At 32.2% G+C, this 26,232-nt stretch overlaps 1 long non-coding RNA gene across 1 annotated transcript; it reads right to left on the bottom strand.

Annotated features, from left to right (window-relative positions):
• Nucleotides 1–25,907, bottom strand: LOC111091672. The gene is made up of 7 exons (XR_005376446.1): nt 25,456–25,907; nt 25,142–25,257; nt 23,919–24,018; nt 23,210–23,497; nt 11,362–11,513; nt 5,712–5,885; nt 1–406 (listed from the first exon to the last, which is right to left on the bottom strand). It is a non-coding gene; the product is annotated as an uncharacterized LOC111091672 (long non-coding RNA).
• Between the last annotated feature and the right edge of the window lie 325 nt (nt 25,908–26,232).

Below are 26,232 nucleotides of genomic sequence, written 5' to 3'. Positions count from 1 at the left end.
GACACAATTTTTAAGAAGTTTAAGCAGTATGAGGATAGAATTTACTGTTCAAATATGCTAATGTTTAAACAATGTAAAAAGACCTACTGATTTTTCTAATTCCTAATACACTTATAGATACTATAAACAAGCCTCAAGTGCAAGTGTTCATGACCAACTTGGTAGTATGGGGAAAAGCAGGGTGGTGGTTAGAGATCAATTTATAGTACACAACTTAAAAATTCTCAGTAAAGTAATTGATTAAAAACTGACCTGAGAGAAGGGAAGGATAGAAAAGGAACTCCATTTACAAGAACTGCTGAAACATCAAAATATGCAGTAATTATATACAGGACCCAAGATGAACCTGGAAAGATGCTGAATATAGAAGATTAAGAACATCCACTGGTCTCAAGAAGTTTACAGTCTAGGGGGAAAATAACAAGTAAAAGAATAATTACAGTTTCTGAATAGTGATAGCACATTGGCTTTTGCTATCTACTAAGCAAGCAATTAAAGGTCAGTTAAAGATTTGCCAATGCTATAACTGACATTACAAAATTGAGCCTTTGTTTTTGCCACACAATGGGTCTTGCCCTGTGTGGTCAGACTCTTTTCTCCTTGATATCTGCAAGACCCATTTTCTTTTTTTTCAAGTCTTGTGCAAATTCCATATTCTTAGAAAAGTCTTTTTGCCTATATTAAAATGTGGCATATATACTATCTTCCCGATCTATTCTCTTTTCCTACTTTTCTCCAATGGAACTATAACTTAGTAGATATTTGGCTATTTTTCATCTGTCTCCATTTGTTAGTTCCATAAATATGGGGACATTTCTTTTCCATTCTTTTTCTGCAATCCCTGGAAAAGGAGCTGTTACAGAATAGGTACTCAGTAAAATATAAATATTTGCTGTTTTGTGAATATGCATAATTAGTAATTTAGAATACTTAATTCCACAGTCCCAACTGTAAGATGTAACAACACATGGTCTTGACAAGTATTTTGATTACCTTCACAGCCTGAAATCATCTTGAAAATTACCTTTTTTCCATTAATTTTATCTTTTGTGGACTCATTTGATAGAATTTTAAAACTTGGGCATAAAGGTCTTAATTTGTTGCCATTAGTTCTCTGAATAGCTGATTTCTCTTACAGCACAGTCACATTAATTTTGGGGAAATAAGTTCTGTTCTTTTAAATGCTTTGTGGAAACTTATAGGGCCTATCTTATAATTGAAACTATTGTAAGACCTCAAAACACACCAACCATAAAAATTCAGTCACACTGAATATATACAAAGGTTAGAAGACATTAGTGAAAGCATACACATGTTCTCTAGTGAAGAAATAAATTATTAGACAATTTAACAGTCACAGAGAATAATGATCAATTTTACATACCCTCTTGCAACCTCAGGTAAATGGTCAGGCTCTCTCATCATATTCTCTTTGATATAACAACTGATTAAGTATCTTTTCAAAAATGATTCACTGCCAGGAGCAGATCTAAGAATCTATCTCATTTTGCATTCAAAATTTGAGTACTCTTACTAGGAAACAGCTCCCAAAATAAAATTTGCTTTAGAACTGACAAAAACTCGACTCATTCAAGAAAGTCACAGTATTATTAAGGCCTTCTCCCAGACCCAAAGAGAACATTGTTAATGATGTTACATTAGGCGTACTGAATAGTATCCCGTCAAACTTGACTAGTTACTATCCTCCCGCCAATTCAGATAATCTCTTCAGGCTCCACACCTCAAAGGAGCTTGTTTCTATCTTCTTCTTGTAACCTGCTTGCTTTTTCTGCTGCCTTGACATTTTATGTGTGCTTTTTAATCTGCTGTCTGCATAACTTCCCAGCCCATTAATATCACTGTTTGGATTAAATTGTGTATTTGATTACTGATCTCAGACTGTTCCTGAAAACTGTCTTGGAGGTCTTTGTTTCAGCTTTATTTTTTCAGCTTTATTGAGATACAATAGACATATAATTTTAAGGTGTACAATATGCTAATTTGATACATCACTAAAATGTAAAATGATTACTACCATAACATTAGCCAAGAACTCTATCACCTCACATAATTTCCTATGTGTGAAGGGTAAGAAAATGTAATAAGATCTACTCTCTTAGCAACTAGCAAGAATATAATGCAGCATTATTAACTAAAATCAGCATGCTGTATATTGTATCTTAGGAATTTACTTCCTTTATCACTAGAAGTGTGTACACTTTGACCAACATTTCCCCATGTCCTCTTCCATCTAGCGCCTGGTAACAACCATTCAACTCTGTTTTTATGAATTTGACCTTTTTGATTCCACATATAAGTGATACCATGCAGTACTGTCTTTCTTTAATTTCACTTAGCCTAATGCCCTCAAGGTCCAACCATGTTGTCACAAATGGCAAGATATCCTTCTTTCTCATGGAAGAATAGTATTTATTTGTACATAGAACATCTTCATCTATTCATCCATTGAGGAATTCAGGTTGTTTCCATATGGTGTAGAAGTTGCAGTGAACAAGGGAGTACAAATAGATCTTTTAAGATCTTGTTTTTAATTCCTTTGGATCTATACCCAGAAGTGATATTGCTGGATTATGATAGTTTTATTTTTAATTTTTTCAGAAATTTTATTTTTTTCAGAAATTTTATTTTTTTCAGAAATCTTTATACCGTTTTTCACAGTAGCTGTACATATTACACTCTACCAACAGTGCACAAGGGTTGCCTTTTTTTCCACATCCTTGTCAATACTGTTATATCTTGTCTTTTTGATGATAGCTATTCTAACAGGTGTGAGGTGATGTCTCATTTGATTTGCATTTCCCTAAGATTAGTGATGTCAAATATCTCTCCATGTATCTGTTGGCCATATGGATGTCTCCTTTGGAGAAATGTTTATTCAGCTTTTCTTCCCATCACTTAATCAGTTTGTTTTATTGCTATTTGGTTGCACTAATTCTTTATATATATTATATATGAACCAAATACTAGATAAATGACTTGCAAATATTTAATCCCATTCCACAGGTTACCTTTCCACTCTGTCAACACTTTCTTCTGCTGTGTGTAAGCTTTTTAGCATGATGTACTATTTTTCTGAATATGGGGCTTTTTTTTGTTTTTTTTTTTTTTTTTTTTTTTTTTTTTATTTTTTTTTTTGTTTTTTTTTTTATTTTTTTTGAGAGAGAGAGAGAAGAAAGAGAGGAAGAGACACAAGCAGACTCTGCACTAAGCATGCAGGCTAACACAGGGCTCGATCTCATGACCTATGAGATCATGACCTAAGCAGAAATCACAAGTTGGATGCTTAACCAACTAAGACACCCACATGCCCCTAAATATGATTTTTGAATCAACCTCTTCCTACTCCAGTTAATCAACTGCGGTTTTCAGAAATAACAATTAATAATGTTGTTTATGCTTTCACTTATCCAACATGGAAGTCCAAATATTGACTATGCATTCATTTCATTTTCTCTGTGTTCTCTAATTAAAGTACTTATTAAAGACCTTGATTTCCACACACAGTGTATTTACCATATTCTTGTAAATAAGTTAGTGAGATATTTTAAATACAACATTTCCCCCTATTTCACTGACTTTGAAATCTTGTGTTCTTTTGTTATTCTAATCATTAATATTCACCACATTGTTTTATCTGTTATATACTTAGATTTAGAGAAATTTTATAAGAATGTATGTTTACTTTCAACCTGATAATAGGCCTTTGAAACAAACAACATAATCTCCACTTCATGAAAAAATAATATCCCAACTTTTTTTAAACATAAAATACCTCGCAATTAACAGAATGTAGGAGTCACAAGCCTCTTTCATAACACTAATGACACCTTTTTATAGTTTGTTTTATAATTTCCCCAGGATCGATTTCAAGGATTTATTGATGTTTCTGTGAAGTAATTAAAGCAAATAAACTATGTTTCTCTTTTAATTTCCATGCAATGTCCTGATTTTTCTTATTTCAAGTTGTTGATACAGTACAAAAATCTGTTTCATATTTTCTCAGAATTTTTATTCGATGATTTATTCAAGTGAAATTCTTTTAGCTAATATACAGCAGTGTGATATATTAAATTTTCTCATCACATCTTGCCTTTGATTCTTAGTAATGATAGCTTTACCCTTTAAAAATTGAAGCTTACTTTTTCTTTTCAGAGGTAAAGAATAACAAAAAATCATTATATCAGATTCCCTTTTTGCTACATACAAAACATTGATAGTAATTCTCTTTTAGGTACTCATTTGAATCTTTAGTCCTTCCTAATCTGTGCAACCCAATAAAATAAACATCCTTTAGTATTGTGGCTCTTAAACTTAGTTGATTACACAAAATAATTACTATGGCCTTAAATCAGAGGATTTATTTGTTCACAGTTATTCTTTGGCTGTGTAACGAATTACCAAATTTTAACAGTTTATAGCACCTTTTTTTGTTGTTAAATCTCATAGTTGTATAAATTATAACTCAAAGGAAGGTCAAAGGGATTCTATAAGAAGTGTGAATCAAGTATAAAATCAAGGTGTTGTCCAAGTAAGGCTCTTATGCAGGTTTTGGGAAAAAAATTTTCTTTAAAGGTCATTCAAGTGACTGACACAGTCATTATCAGTTGTGTCAGGCTAAGGTGGTTGGACTCAGGTCCCATCTCCTTGCTGGCTGACAGGGTTCATTCTTTGCTCCTATAGGCCACATTCACTCTCATGTGCCTTTTTCCAGCCAGTCTGTCAGTAGTCTGTCAAATCCCCCTCAGGCTACATGTCTCTGACTTACTCTTCTGCCACTAGCCAGCAAATTGGATCTGTATTTTTTAAAGTAATAGTTTACTAAGATATAATTCACATATCATATAAAGACATATTTAAGATATAATGATTTCTATGCACAGAGCTGTGCAGCTATCACCATGATAGACCTTAGAACATTTATATCATTCCAACATTAGTAAACTTCTTTAATTAATCTTTGGATATATTTTCTTGACTAAAGGAACTTCCCAAAAAAATGAAAATTAAGTGGTACTTTAATCTTAACATTGTATTTCTTTCTTCACATATTTTATTAAAGACAATTAAAAGAAATCAATTGGAACTTCTGACATTCTGACCTAAATTTCCTTTTCATCTTCTACCATCTTAATAGTTATTTCTAGATTATAGCAGACAATGTTTGCTAAGTTTTCCATTACCATATAGCATGGATCATCTTTTATTCAGTATCTCATATACTTATTCGGCATCCTTCTAGCCTTCACCAAGAATGTCTGTGAAACTCTTCCACTTTTAACAGTCTTCTGGAAATAATTCTAGGTTCAACTTATAGCAATGCCACATTTTCTTTTTCCTGTTACAGCAATATCTTACCTTCAGACACCAAGTTATATTCTAGTTATATCATGTGGAAATCCCTATAATTCCTAAAGTGTTGTGGCTTAAAACAAGAACGTTTTATCTACTCTCAAATCTTAAGATTACGCATGGTTTAGGAGGAAAGTCTCTAATTTACTCTACTTGCTGTCAACTAGAACAGCTCCACTGTGGATCTACTCCCAAGTTGGTCCATTCACACGGGTGGCAAGATAGAGCTTGCTCTTGGCCAGAGGCTACATCAGTTATTTTCATGAGCTGCTTCTATTCTCTATGTAGGGCTCTTTTTGTACTTTGTCATAGCATGCAAGTTCAGTTCCAAGAGTACATACCTATTAAAAGCAGAGAGGAAGCAGAAGATGATAGTTCTAAAACTTGAAACAGCATCAGTTTTGCCATGTTTCATTGGTCACAATCATAACATGATAACCCATATTTCAAGGTGGAAGGTCACAGATTCACATCTTGATGGGAGAAATGTCAACTCGTCTGTAGTTGTCCCCAATCTAACACAGGAGATAATTACATATAATGTTCCAAAAAACAGCAAAGTTTTAGTTTAAATATAGTTTTAATATAGTTTATTTTTCCACTTATATTTTATTTTTCTTTGAAGTATTTTTATATAAATAAAATTTATTATTTTTAGTGAAATAAGACTGTAGAAGTAAAAATGTATTTATTTATGGCACATGTTCTAAGTGGTTGATGTGATGCTAAGTACCTAATAAGACATTTTTTTTTAAAGATTTTATTTATTTATTCATGAGAGACAGAGGGAGAGAGAGAGAAAGAGAAAGAGAGAGAGAGAGAGAGAGAGAGGCAGAAACACAGGCAGAGGGAGAAGCAGGTTCCATGCAGGAAGCCTGACGTGGGACTCGATCCCAGGTCTCCAGGATCAGGCCCTGGGCCAAAGGCGGTGCCAAACCACTGAACCTCCCGGGCTGCCCCTAATAAGACATTCTTAAACACTATCTCCTATTATCCAGTTTTTCAGAGCAATATTTAGAAGGCAAATACATGGTTGGACTTTGAAGAGGTCTCCTATTGGCTACAGCAAAATATTTTCATATATTCTTACATAAAGGAACAAGATTGATTCCCTATAATGACTTAATTTGTTGTTCTCAGTGGAGTTGTGGAGATATTGCTCTAAGAGCTACATTTTTATGTTGTTTTTAATTTCAATTTATTAATATTTTATTTCATTTTGTGTGAGCATATTGTTTCCTCAGGTCAGATATTAACTCTATGCCAATTTCTTGATAGTCAGAAACCAATAAAGATTTAATAGGAGGAGCCTAAGGGAAAGTATGCATTTAAATCAGGTGATGGTGTTTTAATATTCTAATAACTTTCATCTATGTGACAATAAAATTAAATTTCAAAAGTTTTAATGAAAGGAACATATGATTTATTCTGCTGGATGTTCATGAATCCCTTAAGTGCTTTTTCATAAAATAAACTGCCTAATGTTGCCTTTCTTACAGTGTGTTTCTGAAACACTGGTTCTAGAGAATGGTAATAGAATATAATATGACTTAGAGAATTAACAAAAAGTTGTATTTTTTTAATTATGGGTTTTCTCAAAGCTGTAAATCTTGTAATTTACATTCTATCCCTCCAAATAAATATATGACACACATTTAAAATAAATAAATCTATTGAGGAAGCATTGATGAGAATTGCTGATTCTAGTTTCACTCTTAGGAAAACAATACTTTCTATTTGAATTTGAAAGAAATATAATAAAGAGAGTTAAATTATTAACAACAATTGGAAAAGTCTGGAGAAGCAGTTTCTTGGAACACTTCTAAGAATGATTATAACATAATAATCATCATAATAATAAAAATCAAAACTAAATAAATTAAATAAATTTAATAATAATTAATAATAATTAATAATAGCATAATCAAAACTAAGAACTTCAGAACTCTAATGTACCTCACACTCAGAACACTGAGGTAGTAACAGATTATAGTGCTTGTGCCTTTGAATCAGTAAGATATGCCCAAGAAGCTGGCATCTCTACTAGGGTCCCCTACCTCATTAGCAAGTAGAGACTAATTCTGAAGCCCCTTCATCCATACTTGCTTTTTTTGTTGCCTACAAAGGTGAAGTCCTGGATGTTGGTAGATAAAGATTTTTGTTTCCTTTTAGTTCAGTTATGAGTGTATCTAATTGAATCCAATTCCAAGACAATAGCCATGAGTTTTCAGGTAATGTAAATTAATTTGCTAAACTCTTCACTATTTGTACAGAGGTGGAAATAGAAACTGAATAGTACAGCTTCAAAATCATTTAGCTTATTTCACGGCAGCTAAGTTTGTGGTATTGCATATAAATATTCTATTACCGTTGTCTACTGGGAACTACCACTGCTACACATTTTTGTATCTGCTCTTCAGACTTGATGCTCTGAAATGAAGAAAGCAGATGTTTGGTTTTTGTTGTTTTTTTTCCCCCTCATCATCCCTGCTCCACATTTCATTGGCCTTTTTAATTTAACTCGCATTACACTGAAAATGGTAAACTGGTAATCAGCATCCTGATACAATCTTCTTCTAGTGTACCTTCTTTTAAATCAGAGCCTAAATAGTTAACTCGGAATTTGCAGGGGGGTTGTTTTATTTTTTTTTGTTTTTTTTTTTTGTTTTTGTTTTGTTTGTTTTGTTTTGTTTTGTTTTTCAGCCAGAAGAGTGCATGTACACACAATATCCTGGACAAAAAAAAAAAAAAAAAAAAATCAAACTGTGGTTTAGACTATTCTAATCCTTCAAAATATTTCTGACTTGAAAAAATACTTTTGCCTTGAATTACTAATGTATCAATTAAATAATTATTACTTATTGCACTTCTTTCAGATCATTATAGTTGCCAACTTTCGTGGTTTTGATGATAGGGTCCTTGAGGAAAACCAGAAAGGAATCTCTTATTACACCTAAATTTAAGTCTGTCCTTATGAGTTCACATAATTCTGAGGAACTCTGGTTTACATTTTTAGAATAAGTTTGGGAGATCACTAAAAACCAAAAAGAAGTGAACAATGAACATGCTTGTCCCCTTACATTTCCACTTAAATATTAGAAAATTTATAGAGGGTGAAAGTGATCATTATCTATATTAAGTAAAATAAAGTGAGGAAAGGACTAATTTAATATTTTTTGTTCAAGGGTTCTGATATTAAATCACACAATGTCTAGCATATGACAAATACTTATTAAAATATGTTAAATGATTATTAAGTTACCAATATGACCAAGATGCTTCTGTGACACTTTTCTTACTTCAGGAAAAACTATAAAATAATATAGGAAATATGACTTACATAACTAGTACTAATGTGGTAGCATATGTCATATTGCAGGTTCATTTCCATATCTCTTTATGAAATTTGAATTTTAGTCACAATTTTCTCTCCAAAGCAATAAATTATTTGATGCTATTGTACTTTCAAGGATACCAATGTTATTTATTTACTGTGGACATGGAAATCTGGTCTTTCATATAAAATTTAGCTAATTTCTACAAATAATACCTTACTAGTAAATATGTTTTCTATAATGATAGATATATTTAAACAGTAAAGAAATAAATGGTAATTTTTTAATATGTGTAATGTGATAGAGATAATTACTTAATTTGGGGGCAAAGAATTAAATGTCTCACTTCTAGAGTGGTTAGACATAAACTATTTTATCAATATATCCAAATCTAATCTACTAACACTGATTTTTATAAGACTGTGATATACCTTATAATGTAATTTCATTATTAGTTTTAAGGTTTAGTGTTATATTTTTTTAATTTGAATTGTGTTGTCTAACTAATGTCTAGATGAAGTATATATAAAGACTTTTGTTATTTAATCATTACTGATTTTCATTTTTGATTACATTAATTTTCTGTATTTTATTTTATTTTATTTTTTAAGATTTTATTTATTTATTCATAGACACACACACACAGAGAGAGAGAGAGAGAGAGAGAGAGAAGCAGAAACACAGGCAGAGGGAGAAGCAGGCTCCATGAGGGGAGCCGGATGTGGGACTTGATCCGGGGTCTCCAGGATCACACCCCGGGCTGCAGGCTGCGCTAAACCGCTGCGCCACGGGGGCGGCCCAATTTTCTGTATTTTAATAACTATTGGAGCAGATAAAATAAGCTCACTTGTTCTATCTTTGGTGTGCAAATTCAATTACTGTTCTTCCTTGTTATTATTATGTATCAGTATTATCAAATGACAAGTAACTGCACCTCAAAATAAATTCAGATGTTGTCATAAAAAATGCTTAGTTTAACTATTAATTCCAAACATAGTATATATTTGTGATTTATTATAGGACACAATATAGTATATAATTTGTGATCTATGATATGACACAATCTGAGATTCATGAATTTGGTTATGCATAGCCACTGTTTAAAAAAAAACTGGAATTTACAAGGAAAAAATCTGTCACATTGTAAGGTCTAACATATTCTTCTCTCTCTAAACATCTGCTGACAGACTTAGAACCTTTTATAGTTGCTTTGAAACTGACAGGCTTTTACATATCTGTGAAATAAATGTCTGTAATATGTATACAATGTCTGTAATATGTATAAAATTTTGACAAGAACAAGTTGTGGGATTTACCATGAACTTACATAATTGTGATGTATAATTTAGCTCAGTAGTTAGTTATCAAAAGTAGTACTGAGTTTTCCAAGTGAACTAAGAATATCCCTGAGGGGGTTGATTATGGATAAATTGAAAGCTAGTAAATATTCCACTTCTAGAGGAAAAAATTAAAATCACTTGGGCAATAATAATTAGATAGGCACTTCCCTTTTATATAATTTGCCAAAAGAGGTCTTGGAAATGCTTGCGTATAGGAGTGCAAATGAAGAACTGAGATAGAAAAATTTGAGTCTGTTTTCCCAGTGAAATGAAGAAAATTAAAACAAGCTCTAAAGCTGTCCCAAATGTAGATGGCTAACAGTTCTGTAAAGATCCTCATTCTTCAAATTGACTTTCTCATCTAAGTTGATTTGTTAGCTACTGAATTTATAGTAATAGACCTCAAAAAAATGTTTGTTTGATATTCAGTAAGTCTGGATTCGTTATTTATTATCAATTTAGTATAAAATCACATGCTGCCTTTCTATTTTCACTCTGGCAAGTATTCATATAGTATCATTAGGATTCACTTCCCTTTGACATAGAGAATAGACTGATTACTTCCAAGAAGTTGGCTAGAAATTTTGGAAAACTTATGAATGACCATAGAGAAATATGAAGTCTGTAAGGCATAATGCTAAAATGGCACATATATACATGATGTGTTTATAACTTTAACATTCATTCTTTTTAGCCATACTATTTACAACTTCAAATAGAAGATCTGAAGTGCTTATAAAGTGGCGATTTGTTGGCTGTTCTGAAAATATGCTTTAAATGAATTCATGAATAAAAATGATCATCTACATGGTCTCTCCTTAAATATTTCAGTTATACCAAGTCCATCCTGGTGATAAATAACTGCATGAAGCAAACTGGTCAGTTTTATTCTATAATACAGAGTATACAATTGACATCATTTTCATTTGATTTTCAAAATCAGCACTTTGTCCTAATTTGTCTAATATTGGGGAAAGGGAAGTTTTTTAAAGGTAAAATGTGTAACTTTTTTAGGTTTTGTAGAATTAATGACGTGTGAGGTAACTGACATGCCTGTATCTTATAAAAATAATTCATATATAGTACATAACTCTTCCTCTAATAGTTTTATAAAACTATATAACCATTACTATCACATGACTGAAACATTTATTTAGTAAAGTGATTTGAGATAAATTTATTTTTGAGATAAATTTAAAATTGACATTTTCTTAGCTTATTATCGAATATGTTATTTCCTAAATACCAAATTATTGAAAAATCCATTACTGAAATACTCAAAACTTATTCTGATATTCTATAACTTGTATTTCCACCTTTTTATCTTCTTCATATGTGTAATGTATCTATCAGTATCCTGGCCATATTAGTCTTGTTCCTGTTCCATGAACATAGGAAGTATTCAACTTGAAATCCATTGCTCAATTCAGAGATGAGTTATAAAGCTCAGGCAGTGTAGGTTACTTTTCTAAGAAAAAATATACAAAGGTTAAAAAACAACAAAACACGAGTAGCTTCAGGGACTTTAAGGAGGCCTGTGAAAGTACAGGTCATGAAGCTTAAGTTTATTAGCCTCATGGTCTATCTACCTACTTATGGATCTTTCCTAGATGATTTATCCCTTTGCATGGACATATTCAAGACCGAGTACCTAAGATCCTATAAGTTTGTTTCATCATTTCTGTTCCACCAATACCTACTCAATCTATTATACCCTATTCAGCATTCCTAGATCCCCTTAAATCTTTTCTCCCCTTTCTCTTTTACTTTTTTCCATGTTACATACCTTCTTACATACTGTATAATTAAATTAGTCATTATATTTATTATTCCCCCTACTAGATTTCATAAGGTCTACAAGGGCAAGAATTTTATTTGGCTCATTGATGATTTTCAAATGCTCAGATCATTATCTGGCAGTGGTAGGTACACAACAAAAATTAATTAAATGAATAAAGTGATAGCCGTATTTTTCACCAATGATTTGATACAATAACTGTCATTACCTCTCTAAAACACAAATCAGCTTGTTTACATCTTTCAAAAAAATATTTAAATTATCTACTACTAACAGTTTGCCACTGAAGTTAAACATCAAATTCTTAAGGATCAATACTTTTTTTTGAGTATTTCTGGCAGACAATGTTATTTTAGTTTTAGGTGTAATTTGTGATTTGACAAGTTTACTGTTATATTCACAAGTGTAGCTACCATCTGTGCCATTACATCGTTACTACAGTATCATTGACTATATTCCTTATACTATGCTTTTCATTTTGATTACTCACTCATTGCATAACTAGAGGCCTTTATCTCCCTCTCTCCTTCACCATTTTGCCCAACCTTCAACTGCCTGCTCCTCTGGTGAACATCAGTTTCTTCTCTGTATTTAGAGTTCTGATTCTAATTTTTGTTTATTTTTAAGATTCAATTTATAAGTGGAATAATATGGTATTTGTCTTTCTCAGTCTGACTTATTTCACTTAGCATAACACACTTTAGGTCCAACCATGTTGTCTCAAATGGCATGATTCCATCTTTTTAATGGCTGTGTAATATTCCATTGTATGTATATGCATGTGTGTATGTAACTTAAATACATATACATACATATTTATGGATGTGTATGTTTATGTATATAAACTACATTTTCATTATCCATCATTTGTCTGATGTACACTTAGGTTGCTTCCATGTCTTGACTACTATAAATAATGTAATACATATAGGAATGTGGAATGCCTGGGTGGCTCAGTGGTTAAGCATCTGCCTTCATGCTCAGGACGTGATCCTGGAGTCCCTGGATCGAGTCCCACATCAGGCTGCCTGCATGGAGCCTGCTTCTCCCTCTGCCTGTGTCTCTGCCTCTCTCTCTGTGTGTCATTCATGAATAAATAAATAAAATCTTAAAAAAAATAGGAGTGCATATATCTTTTTGAGTTAATGTTTTTGTTTTCCTTGGGTAAATGCTCAATAGAGGAATTACTGAATCATATGGTATTTCTATTTTTATTTTTTTGATGAAACACCATACCATTTTCCACAGTGTTTGCACCAATTTGCATTCCTGTCAATAGAGCATGAGGGTTTCTTTTTCTCCACATCCTCACCAACACTTGTGGTCTCTTGAGTTTTTTATTTTATCCATTGACAGTTATGAGGTGATATCTCACTGTTTTTTTTTATTTGCATTTCCCTAATGATGAGTCATACTGAACATCTTTTTGCATGTCTGTTGGCTTGCATATCTTCTTCAGATAAATGTCTATTCAGGCCCTCTGCCATTTTTTTAATTGGATGTTTTTTTTTTTTTTTGGTGTTGAGTTGTATAAAGTCTTCATATTTTGAATATTAACCCTTTATTGGATAATTTGCAAATATCTTCTCCCATTCAGTAGGTTGTGTTTTTGTTTTCTTGAGGTTTCTTCCACTATGCAAAGAATTTTATTTTGATGTAGTCCCAAGAGTTTATTTTTCCTGTTTCCTTTGCCTTGGAAGACATGTCTAGAAAAATGCTGCTATGGCTGATATTAGAGAAAGTACTGCCTGTGTTCTCTTCTAGGATTTTTGTTTCAGATCTCTTATTTAGGTCTTTAATCCACTTTATTTTTGTGAATAGTGTAAGAAAATAGTGCAGTTTCATTACTTTACATGTATGTAGCTGTCCAGTTTTCCCAGCACCATTTATTTAAAATACTATCTTTTCTTTGCTTCCTATGGCATGGATTACATTTACCATATAATTGTGGGTTTATTTCTGGAGTCTCTTTTCTGTTTCACTGATCTATGAGTTTATTTGTGTGCCAGTACCATACTGTTTCAATTACTACAGCTCTTTAGTATATCTTCAAATCTGGTACCTTGATACCTTCAGTTTTGTTCTTTTTCAGCACTGCTTTGGCTATTGAGTCTTCTGTGGTGCCAGACACATTTTAAGATCTGATTCAATCTCTCTAACTTCTTTCCAAGTAATTAAAAAAAATCTCAACATAATAATCCACCCAAACTGCATTTTTACCCTGTTAAAACTCTCAAACACCTTTGTTTTTGCCTTCATGTTTCCTTCACATCCCATAATGTGCATTCTGTCTCTTTATCCTCCCAAACACACACACACACACACACACACACACACACACACACACACACCGTCTTCTTTACTAGATTTTAAGCTTTTTGAGGGAAAATAAGATTATGTTTATAATGATAAATTCAGGATTTAACCTAGTGACTGGCATATAATAAATATTAAACTAGTATTTAGTTAATATATGAAGTTAATTTATCATATAACTGAGAATGCCGATATGAAGTTCTTTTATAACACAGCATATGAAAAACATGATTTTTAAAGATTTTGTTTGTTTATCTGAGAGAGGAAGAGAGAACACAAAAAGGGGGAGCAGCAGAAGAAGAGGGACAAGCAGACTCCCCACTGAGCAGGAAGCCTGCCTCAGAGCTCCATCCCAGGACCCCAGGATCATGACCTGAGCCTAAGGCAGACACTTAACTGACTGAGCCACCGGGCACTCTAATAAATTTTTTTTAAAAAAGGTTTTCATCAAAAACATCTAAAATCACAATATCCACTAAAGTATAAACTATATTATAAATAGAAAATAATAAAAATTATAATAGTTTTAATCTCCTTACCTTCTTCACTTAAAATATAGTGATAACCCTGAGCCTTTTTACCAAAACCTTTCTCTATTTGACTACATTATTTAATCACCTTTTTAATCAGAGTGTACTGACCCCAAATCCCCAAGGTGATTGGAAATGGATGTTCCAAGACAGCATGTACTGGATCTAGACTCTCTAGAACCCACATAATCTTTGTCATTCTTACTACTCACACATTAGTCTACTAAATAGGATAGAGTAAATCCATACTCTGGACAAAAACTCACATTATGTGTCCCACAGATTGTCCTAGCCTTAACCATGGGTGACTCTGTGCAAAAAATGGATAAAGTTCTGATCTTTCTATTCTCTTGCCATGGTTTTAAATGTTTTTTTTTTCTTTCAAAATAAATCCACCTTGCTACGTGACATTGATAAATATTCTCCCCAGTCCGAGAGCATATGGGACCAGCCTTGCATGACATTGGAACAATGGGAACTCATATACATTGTCAGTGGGAATGTAAATGAGAAAAGCAATTTGTGGTGGATCTTTTCTGTATCTAGCAAAACTGAAATTGTGCATACATTTTGGGCAACATGGCCCCTAGCTCTGTACCCTAGAAAAATGGTGTCCAGGTTGTCAACATGAAAATCCATTACAGTGTTGTTTGCAATGACAAAATATTAAAGATATTTAAAATCTCCTTGAGATGCTGAATCAATAAATATTCAGAAGTATAATCTTACAGATGTGAAATAGGTAATAGATTTATTGATATAAACATCTATAAAGCACACAGGCACATAGACTGGAAAAGTTGCAAAAGTTGTTATATAATATATATAGTGGCATCTTGGATATAAGGAAATACAAAATACAAAAATAATATTATTTTTCTCTAAATTATACAGTAAAAGTTGACCATAATCTGAAATTTTGTGTCCTTGATGGACCAGTGATAATTCCTCTTCTGCTCAGGAAACAAAGCCTTAAAAAAAAAATACACACAAAGTTGGGTGGAATCCAAACTAGGCTAATTATAGTCACCAAGAAATTTATGATAGGGTCATAGGAGAATCTGCTAACCAAATGGGTTTGATAAGCTGGGAACACATAGTTCCTGAACTAATGGCAATAATGCCTCTTACCTAAAGGGAGATTACCAGATATAGAGAAGAGGTAATTTGGTTTCAATATTTTCTTTACTCAGCAAATACGAAGCAATATTTATGAGTTTTTATGCCCTCTTTCAGCAATTTATTCTTTCACAAGCAGTTGAGAATAGTTAAGCAATTACTTAAAATTATTAAACTAATGTTAGAATCAGAGTATTTGGGGACGTCTGTGTGGCTTTGGTTGAGTGTCTGCCTTCAGCTCAGCGCATGATCCCGGTCCGGGGATTGAGTCCCACATCAGCTACCTCCGAGGAGCCTGCTTCTCCCTCTCCTTATGTCTCTGCCTCTCTGTCTCTCATAAATAAATAAATAAATAAATAAATAAATAAATAAATAAAATAAATAAATAAAATCTTTAAAAAACAACCACAAAAAAAGAATCAGAGTATTTGTATTAGCGATATCAAAATTCATAATGAAATTAAACCAGAGTGGTATCAATAAAAGAGTGGAGATAAAAATCAAGAAAAGAGATCATAAAACTCCAGTGGTATGCTGGCAAAATGGCTTAACATTTACTGTCAAAATAATTTGGACATTCATCCAAAACATTAAAAAAATACCAGATGGTTAATTAGTTCAATAAAAATATTAGAGTATAAATAAGGAGAGGTAAACATAGCATTTGTTTTCTCAAATGGGAAGGAAAGAAAAAAAGCAATTTCAAAATTTTCCGTATCATTAATTCAATGAATGCAAATTAAAACAATTTGATGCTATTTCCCTAAGAGTTTGTAAAAAAAGAAATCATTATGCTAAATGTTGCAAAGTTTGTGATTAAATGAACATTCCAATGCATTCTTGAGAATAAGTTTAATTTTAAAGCTTCTTGAGAAAAATTTCCTGGGTACATTCCAATTATAATTTCCAATTCTGTATATAATTCAACTCAATTCCAGTTTAAGGAATTTTCAAGATAGTTACCATTAAAACATAGGTTTAATTATTGCTTTATTATGTTAAGTGTTATTACAGTTACATTATAATAGTATTATTTTTAATAAAAATGCTAAGTGATCATCTATGGTGAATTGATAAATTATGACAATGTAATATGTGTATTACTATGCATTTATTAAGTTTCATTTAAAATATGTGATAAAGTATGCTTAAGAACTATCATTTAGTGATAACTTCAAGGTCCAAAATATCATATGTAGAATTATTCAAACTTTATATTCCTAAATTGTGGGAAATATGGACAGTAATTGTTTCTGTGTAAACCCTTATTAGTGCCATTAATTTTTATTTTCAGCATATTTTCCACATATATATGTATTTCCTTTACATCAGAATGAATCTATGTTCTAAAATAATACAAAAAAATGTTTAAATGCCTGCAGTTAGGTGGATATAACTACCATGAGCATGATAAGCTATTCATATTTCTCATTCTTCAGTCACAGGTAAAAGTCTTTCAAAGATTTCCTTTAAAAATACCATACAAAAAATACGCAATTAATATGGAATGCCCACTAGAAAATGACAAACAAAACTAGTCAAATTTCTAGAACAGTATTTCTATGATGTTTGTGAAAGTAGAGGATCCAGTTTTTTACTTTATAATTATCCTACCTAATTTGTGATTGAAGCAAAATCATAAATATTTCAGCAAAATAATTTTATGATCTGTATTAAATTACTACTGCTGCTATATAAAAATTCTCACATATTTGGTATTTTAAGTAACACAAATTTCTTATTGTAGATTTTTGGAGGCAGAAGTCCAAGTTGGGTTTCATTACACTATATTTAATTTATCCTCAGGCCTTTTTACTTCTGGAAGCTCTGAGATCTGTTTCTTTGCCTCTCAAGCTTCTAAAAGTTGCCTGAATTCCTTGACCTGTGACTCCATATTTCTCTGACCTCTGCTTCTGTGGTCACCTCTCTGTACCTGTTATCACACTACTTTCCCTTTGTGCGTCATTTGACAAAACATACTCTCACTCTGATCCTGATGCTTCCTTTTTAAAAGGACTGTTAGGATTGCCTTAGGCTCACCAGAGTAACACAGGATAATTTCCTCATCTCAGAAATTCTTAACTTAGTCCCATCTGTAAGGGCTCTTTTATCTTTTAATGTACCATACTCACAGGGTCTAGGGATTAAGGTAGGGACATATTTTGGGGCTGTATTTCAGTCTACTATACTACATGCTCACTGAAGACTTATATTAACTTGGAGGATTAAAATAGCTCTTTTGTGGGTAGGCTGGTGGCCTAAAATTTATCATCAAATTTTTCTCTGTGTATAATATGTGAGTAATTTCTGGTTAAATTCATGAAAATTTCAGATGGTGAAAAACAAGTATAATGGCTCTAGTGAGTAGATTAAGAGTAAATAGTTTTTTATATTTGAATATTCATTGATATAAGTAAAATGTGCATACAAGTTAGCATCACAGGTCTGAAAAATCACTTAGATATATCAAAATTTATTTACAAATCATCATCTTGAACATCATCTTAAAGATATACAAGTTATAGGAGTCTAAACAGATTAAGATATGTAGCATTCAAATTTTATGACTGCTTAGAAAATATGTTTATATAATTTAGTATTCAAGCAAAAGTTCTTAGAGTTAAATGAAAAAATGTGTTCTTAGACCCAAGAAAATAAAAAATCTAACCAATTAGTCCATCTTCATGGTTACCTTAGTCTTCTCTGGTTGCACAGAGAATTAGGTAATGTAATTTAGCATATCTTTTCTTTTTCAAATTGTGAAGCCCATAGAATGGTTATTATCTCAAAAACTATTTGTCTATTAGCCAATGTAGGGAGGAGACTTATTCTGAATGCCCACTGCTATCATAAATAGCCTTAATTTATTGAAATGGCCATTGTTTCCCACATGGGTGGCTCAGAGGTTGAGCATCTGCCCTTGGCTCAGGGTGTGATCCTGGGGTCAGGATCGAGTCCCACAGTGGGCTCCTTGCTGAGAGCCTGCTTCTCCCTCTCTCTGTGTCTCTGCTTCTCTCTGTGTCTATCATGAATAAATAAAATCTTTTTTTTTTTTTAAAGAATGCAGTAATGTTAATTAACTTGGGTGACAGATAGGCAATTTCAGTCAATTCTCTTGGTAAGAAACTACCTCTAGACAACCAAACTCTGGAAACAAAAAACATTATATTCACATTTTTATATTAAAATGTATAGATAAGTACTTGGCATTTATGTTGAGAAGTAATATATGTATCTGATATTCTGTATATTTAAAATGATTTGTTTAATTTAAATTAATGAAATAATCCTTCATTTTGACTGATTGCAGGTGTTTTTGTTGACACACTGAATTCAATTGCTAGTTTAAAATCAGTTGTATTGGGCAGCCCAGATGGCTCAGTGCTTTAGTGCCGCCTCAGCCCAGGGCGTGATCCTGGAGACCTGGGATCAAGTCCCATGTTGGGCTCCCTGCATAGGGCCTGCTTCTCCTTCTGCCTGTGTCTCTGTGTGTCTTTCATGAATAAATAAAAATCTTTAAAAAATCAGTTTCATTTTGTATTATTACTATTATATAATAATAGTTATATAATAATGCTATGTTTGAAAACTTATTGTAACTAATAGTTGGAATATAAAAAGAACTAAATAGTGTTTTGATGAATTAAAGTACTCATTTCTTTGTTTTTGGTAAAGTTATTTGCTTAAATATAACTGAACCTCACAGTAAATATATTTGTTGAGCTGTACCCTTTGCCTTGTAGTTCACAGTTAGGAACAATGTTCCCAGCAACTTACTCCTATAATATTCCCATAATAGAAAATGTAAAGTTGAGTTAGATAAGCACTGATTATTGTTTCAAATAGGTTCAACACATTTTTGGGGAACTATTAACAAAGATTCATGAGATTATATAAAAATATATAGTTATCATAAAGCCCATACACAGCAAATATATTTCAGAAGTTCATTCTTTATATATGTTTATACTTTTGTTATCAAATGTATACATTCACTAAGTGGAATTCTCTTGAATTACTGTAATGTATATTGTTTGAACTAATACAAAATTAGGTAATGAGCTACATAATATAGGTATTTTACTTCTTATATTTTTTATCAAAGATTGAACTTCATCAATAGTTTCTCAGATGGAGAATCTTTAGCAATACTGTAACTATTATAAAATATTTAAGGTTAAAAATGATGATAATGCTCATTGTCATCATAGCAATACAAAAGAGCAAGCATACAAAATAACAATTATTTCCCAGATAACTCTATTCCAATTTTCTGTGAACATAATAAAAGAAAACTTTTAACTTTTTCTTTCCAATACTGAAACAATATCCAATAATCTTCCTGCAAGTATTTTGGCTGATTTCATTACAATGCTAGTACTGATTTTATTTATAAGCAGTACAATATAACAGCACTGATATCAGTAACTCATGATATATAATGCTTATCTATGATGTTCCAAGCACTGTCTTCAGTGCTGAATATTCAGGTCTGAACATATCTTAAACAGTATTCCTTAGAGACAATATTCAAATAAGAGGGGGTGGGGGAGGGAGTAATAGTAGATAAATAGTGGATAAGAAAATGATGCAGGAGAATAAAATAGAATCATGTGAGAATATTTAACTAAGTGACCACTTTAGGATGCAGAAGATGCCTTTGTTGAGTTCATAGGTCTCTTAGTGATCAGAAGGAGGTTGCCAAGACAATTATCTGGATTAAGAGGGATCTAAGAAAAAAGAAGATACAACACAGTGCATTTACAAAAGGAATGATCTTTATGAAGCCAAGAAAAAAGGAGAAGGTAAGAAGGGTACAGTATAGTAAGTCAAAAAGTAGTAACGTATATGGCAATGATGTAGGCCAATATGAAAAAAAAATTTCCTTGAAGGTATAATTGGAAGTCATTAAACTATTTTAACTAAGTAAGGGATATTAACTACTATTTTTTTTTTCATGCTTTGTCTGGATTGGTTAAAGTGTTGGAGAACAAAAAGGGAATTCAGCACAATCCAGAATTTTTGGTTTAAGCAGTCTTTTTTTTTTTTTTTTTAATTCATGAGAGACACACACAAAGAGAGAGGCAGAGACATAGGCAGAGGGAGAAGCAGGCTCTATGCAGGGAGCCTGATATGGGACTCGATCCTAGGACTCCAGGATCATGCTCTGGGCCAAAGGCAAGTGCTCAACCACTGAGCCACCCAGGTGTCCCTTAAGCAATCATTTTGTGTATTGGTGATGTTTGCTGCAATGGAAACCAATAATGAAGAATCATTTGGGATAGGAAAAAATAATTCACATCTCATATTAGTTTGAGATAACATCCAGGGGGAGATATTAAGAAATCCAATATATATATATATATGCCTGATATTTTAGCATACAAAACCCTCAAATCTAATAGCTAACCCAAATAAACATTTAATTATTCACCACATTATATGAAATTTACAGGATGTCTTGGTCTTTGCTGTGGTAGGCTGGCCCAGCTGGTCTCAGGAGGGCTCTGCTGGGCAACACTTCTAATTCTTTCTGGATTCCCAGTTGAAGGAACATTCACTATATGGGAAATGATTTTTTTCTGGCAAATAACAAAATTTCAAAGGGAGGATGGACATAAACAAACTGTATAAATACATATAAAGTCTCTGTTCAAAAATGGCTCTTTTGCTTATCTTTCATTTTTCATAACAACTCACATAGCAAGTCCAAAGTCAGTGAAATGAAGAAATATAATCTTACTACTAAAAATAATGGCAAGACTGAACAGAGAATGCTAAATGTCATAAAATTTAACATATTGAGAGACATCATATTTCCCTTTATCATTGAGACATAAGATATTTATTTATTGAATACAGTAAGATTCAGCCACTTTAGGTGCATTTTCTTCTTCTCCAAATGACAGAAATATAGGAAAAGTTGCTATCTGAAAATTTTTTAATCAATTATTAATTCATAATTGCCACATTCATGACACTTTCACTGGCTCAGAAATTTTACCATTAGAGAATCCCTGATACAATCCAGCGGTACTACCTCACATGAAAATCTGCACATATTTCATACAATGGTTAAATTTTCTGTTAAACTCTGCTTAAGAAACATAAACACAAGACATTATGAATCTGTAGAATAATTTTAAAGATTTGGCAACTAGTAGCCTGGAAAACACAGATCTACTCCTTATAATGCATTCTTAGTGAATACTGCTCCCTCTGTGATTCATTCTACTCTTCTACTGGAGACTAATCTTCTTTCCAACTGACACATATGTTCCATTCATATATTTATGCCATCATATCAGAATTGGGCTCTGGGGCCATTCTGATTCCTGAGCGTATCTATCTACATTCTGACCCATTACAAGTTCATCCAGTCTTTTTGAAATTTGTGTCAAGCTTAATGTTCAGTGCTGGGGATGCAATGGTAGGTAAGTGATGGAGATGTGACTCAGAATTATACTGATATAATAGAGTTTACAATTTAACAGTACCAAGACACCCAAACCCTAAGCACTATTCTAGAGGAAAGGAATGAAACTTTACAAAAGGTTTATTGTTAATCACTAAAATAATCTAGCTTTAAAAAATACATACACAGTACTAACATTATGGTTTAGTTATGCATTTCAATCCATTTAGAATAATTTTAGATTCTCTCTTTCTCTCCCTCTACAGATGACTGATAGATACACAGACAGAAGATGTAGGTAGACAAATCTTAGGAAATAGCAATCTGTGCTAAGTAGAAGGAGATCTTTTCTTCAATTTTGAGTTCTTCACCTCTTCTAGAAAGAAAGAGAAAGAAAGAAAGAAAGAAAGAAAGAAAGAAAGAAAGAAAGAAAGAAAGAAAGAAAGAAAGAAAGAAAGAAAAAGAAAGAAAGAAAGAAAGAAAGAAAGAAAGAAAGAAAGAAAGAAAGAAAGAAAAAAGTTTTAAAGCAACACATGAAAAATGAAACTTTTTTAGATTTTGTTTATTTATTCATGAGAGACACACACAGAGAGAGAAGCAGAGACATAGGCAGAGAGAGAAGCAAACTCCATGCAGGGAGCCCAATATGGGACTTGATCCTGGGACTTTGGGATCACGCCCTGAGCCAAAGGCAGATGCTTAATCGTTTAGCCACCCAAGCATCAAAAAAGAAACAAATTTTAAAATCTTGAAATTATACATAAGTTCTCAGTATAATTTCCTATTATTTTCCCATAATTTCCAAAAGTTTCCTACTGCTGCTGTAACAAATACCACAAAAGTAATGGCTTAAAACAACAGAGATGCATTATTTTACTATTCTGGACTTCAGAAATTCAAAATGAGTATCAGTGGGCTAAATATGATAGAACCACTATCTTGCTCTAAAAGCTTAAAGGGAGGATTTTTTTCCTTACTATTTTTACCTTCCAGAGGCCACATAATTTCCTTGGTTTGTGGTCACTTCCTCCTTGAAAGCAATAATGAGCAGGCAAGTCACTCTCGCATGGCACCATTCTTTCACTGGATATCCTGTTTTCCTCCTTTGTGATCACATGATGGAGCTTTGTAATCCAGGACAAGTTGTCTTATTAAGATTCTTAATTAAATATGTAAAATCTTTTTGCCATATAAAATAATATATTTGCAGGTTCCATGATTCAGGATATGGACATCTTGAACAGGGGTATTAGTCAGCCTACTACATTTGTCTTCTAAAAGAATATCAGGAAACAAATATTCAAAACATTTTATTCAAATGTAGCTGAAAAACACAATCAGAAATATACTACCAGAGGCACAATCCAAGAAAGACTTGCTAAGCTAGGCTTCATTAAAATTAAACATTTTTGCTCTGTGAAAGACATTATCAAGAGAATGAAAACATAAGCCACAGCCTGGGAGAAAGTATTTGCAAAAAACACTGTCTGATAAAGGACTGTTAATCATAATATACAAAGAACTAAAAACATTCAACAGTAAAAAATCTAACAACCCAATTAAAAAATGCATGGAAACTTTAAGAGACATCTAGCCAGAGAAGATATACAGATAGCAGATAAACATGTGAAAAGATGTTTCATATTACATGTCATCAGTGAAATGTTAATTAAGTAGTGAGAAAGCCATACATACCTATTGTACTGACCCAAATCCAGAACACTGACAATAAATGCTCATGAGTGAAGCAGCAAGAAGTCCCATTTATTGCTGAAAAATGGCAGGCATAGCTACCCTAGAAAGATAGGTTGGCAGTTTTTTATAAAGTTAAATATAGTATTATTATACCATTCATCATTCTTGTTCCTTGCTTTTTACCCAGATTAGTTGAGAATGTATACACATAAAAACCTGCATATAGATGTGTGCAACAGCTTTATTCATAATTCCCAAAGCTTAGAAGCAACCAAGATGTCTTTTAGTAAGTGGACGGATAAATAAACATCCAGACAACGGAAAATAGTCAACACTAAACAGAAATAACCTATCAAGCCAAGAAAAGACAAGGAAGACCTTTAAATGAATATTATTAAGACAAGCCAACCTGCAAAGTCTACATTCTGTATGATTCCAGATATATGGCATTCAAGAAAAGGCAAAACTATGGAGACAGTAAAAAAAAAAAAAAAAAAAGAAAAGAAAAAAAGAAAGAAAAAGAAAGTCAGTAGTTGCCAGGGATTAGGGAGGAGAGTGGAATGGATAGTTGTAAAACACAGAATTTTTAGGACACTAAAATAACTTTGTAAGTTACAATAATGGTAGATACATGTCATTATACATTTGCCCCAAATCACAAAATTTACAACACCAAGAATGAATCCTAGGATAAACCATGAACCCTGGGTGACTATGATGAGTTAATGTTGGTTAATATTTATTAAAATTTTTTTGATGAGTTATGTTGATAGGGGAAGGCTATATATGTGTGTGGGCAATGGTATATAAGAAATCTCAGTATTTTCCACTCCATTTCATTGTGAACCTAAAACTGCTTTAAAAATAAGTTATACTAAAAAATACTTTTTAAAACCCAAGTAAATTCAATTTGACTTATTAAGGTTGTATCCAGTACAACTCCATAAATATTTTGAGTATTGCATTATACCAGATATCATTATAAATATTAATAATTTCAAGTATTAATGTTAGGAATGACACAATTCTTTCAGACACACTGTTTGTAAAGAGTATTCTTAGCTTGTTTATTCCAAGATAGTTTCTAATTCCTACTCATGATACTAATCCAGTTATATAACGCTGAGATTATTTCATTTCCTTTCTTCTGACCATGTTATTACTACTTCTATATAGCAAATTCTATTATCTTTTCATCAAAATCTAGATTAAATATACTCTACCTTGTGATGTCTTGCAGTCATTCTAGCTATACTAAGTTGCTTCTCCTGTGATTTCACAAATCACTTGTCACGTTTATTTATTGATTTAAATAATGTTTCCCATTGATGGAGGACTCCTGAAAGCAGAAAACATATCATACTTATCTTTTTAATGCCTGTAACTTACATAGAGGGTAGCAAGAATAAAATATGCTCAATAAATTTTTACGATTTAAGTGAATGATTAAATAGATGATTAAATCATTGAAATGATAATTGAGAAAAAAGACATATATTTCAAGTTGATTTTTTAAAATAATGTTTTTAACTATGACCTTCACTCTTCCTCCCCTTTTGTTCATTTCTCTGGCTTTTAATATTAAGGCCAGTCACAGCAGGAATTTTACATTGGTACTTTAGTCTTTCCAGGTGATCATAAATGTAGTAGCTTTGTGGAAAAGCAGTTGGTTCTGTATTTCTGGGAGTCACTCTGAGTGTCTTCTACCCAGGGGTTTATTATGCTAAAAGTCTTGAAGAGTCATTTTCATGTCAACTATTATACCCTGCAGTTTTTTGCAGTAAGTGACTCTGGGCTGATCCTCTTTGTTCTCTAAGTATCATCAATTTTAAAAGAATCCATTATAACTAGATGGCATTCATGTTATTTAAATATCTGCTGACAGTCAAAGAACTATTTCTGTTCCATCATGCCATTTTTGTTCATTCAATGCTTGCTGAAATTTCTCTGAGATTACTTGGGAAATGTAATTTAAAATTTTCATCTTAGTCTTTGCTAGAGTTAAGAAATAAAAGAAATGCAAAAGATATAAATTAAACAGTCAAGTTGTAATTTCAGAACAAGATTACAATATTAAACATGTAACTGTGAGCTTAATATATGTTCATTAGGATATAACTAAATAATGGGATTTTCTCACTACCAATAAAGCCTCTTCTTTTTACTCCATTCTGGCATCCCTGTTATCTCCATATCTAGTTGACCCCTGATATTAAGAATCATACAGTTGTCAAATAAAAAAGTGAGTTTCCTGTATCTTTTCATGATTGATAATAAAGTCTTACTTTTAAAAAAGCCAGAGACAAAAGTGTGT

The sequence above is a fragment of the Canis lupus genome, chromosome 22 (genome assembly GCF_011100685.1).
Source record: "Canis lupus familiaris isolate Mischka breed German Shepherd chromosome 22, alternate assembly UU_Cfam_GSD_1.0, whole genome shotgun sequence".
NCBI lineage: Eukaryota > Metazoa > Chordata > Mammalia > Carnivora > Canidae > Canis > Canis lupus.
This window is presented reverse-complemented; position numbering and strand designations above follow the sequence as displayed.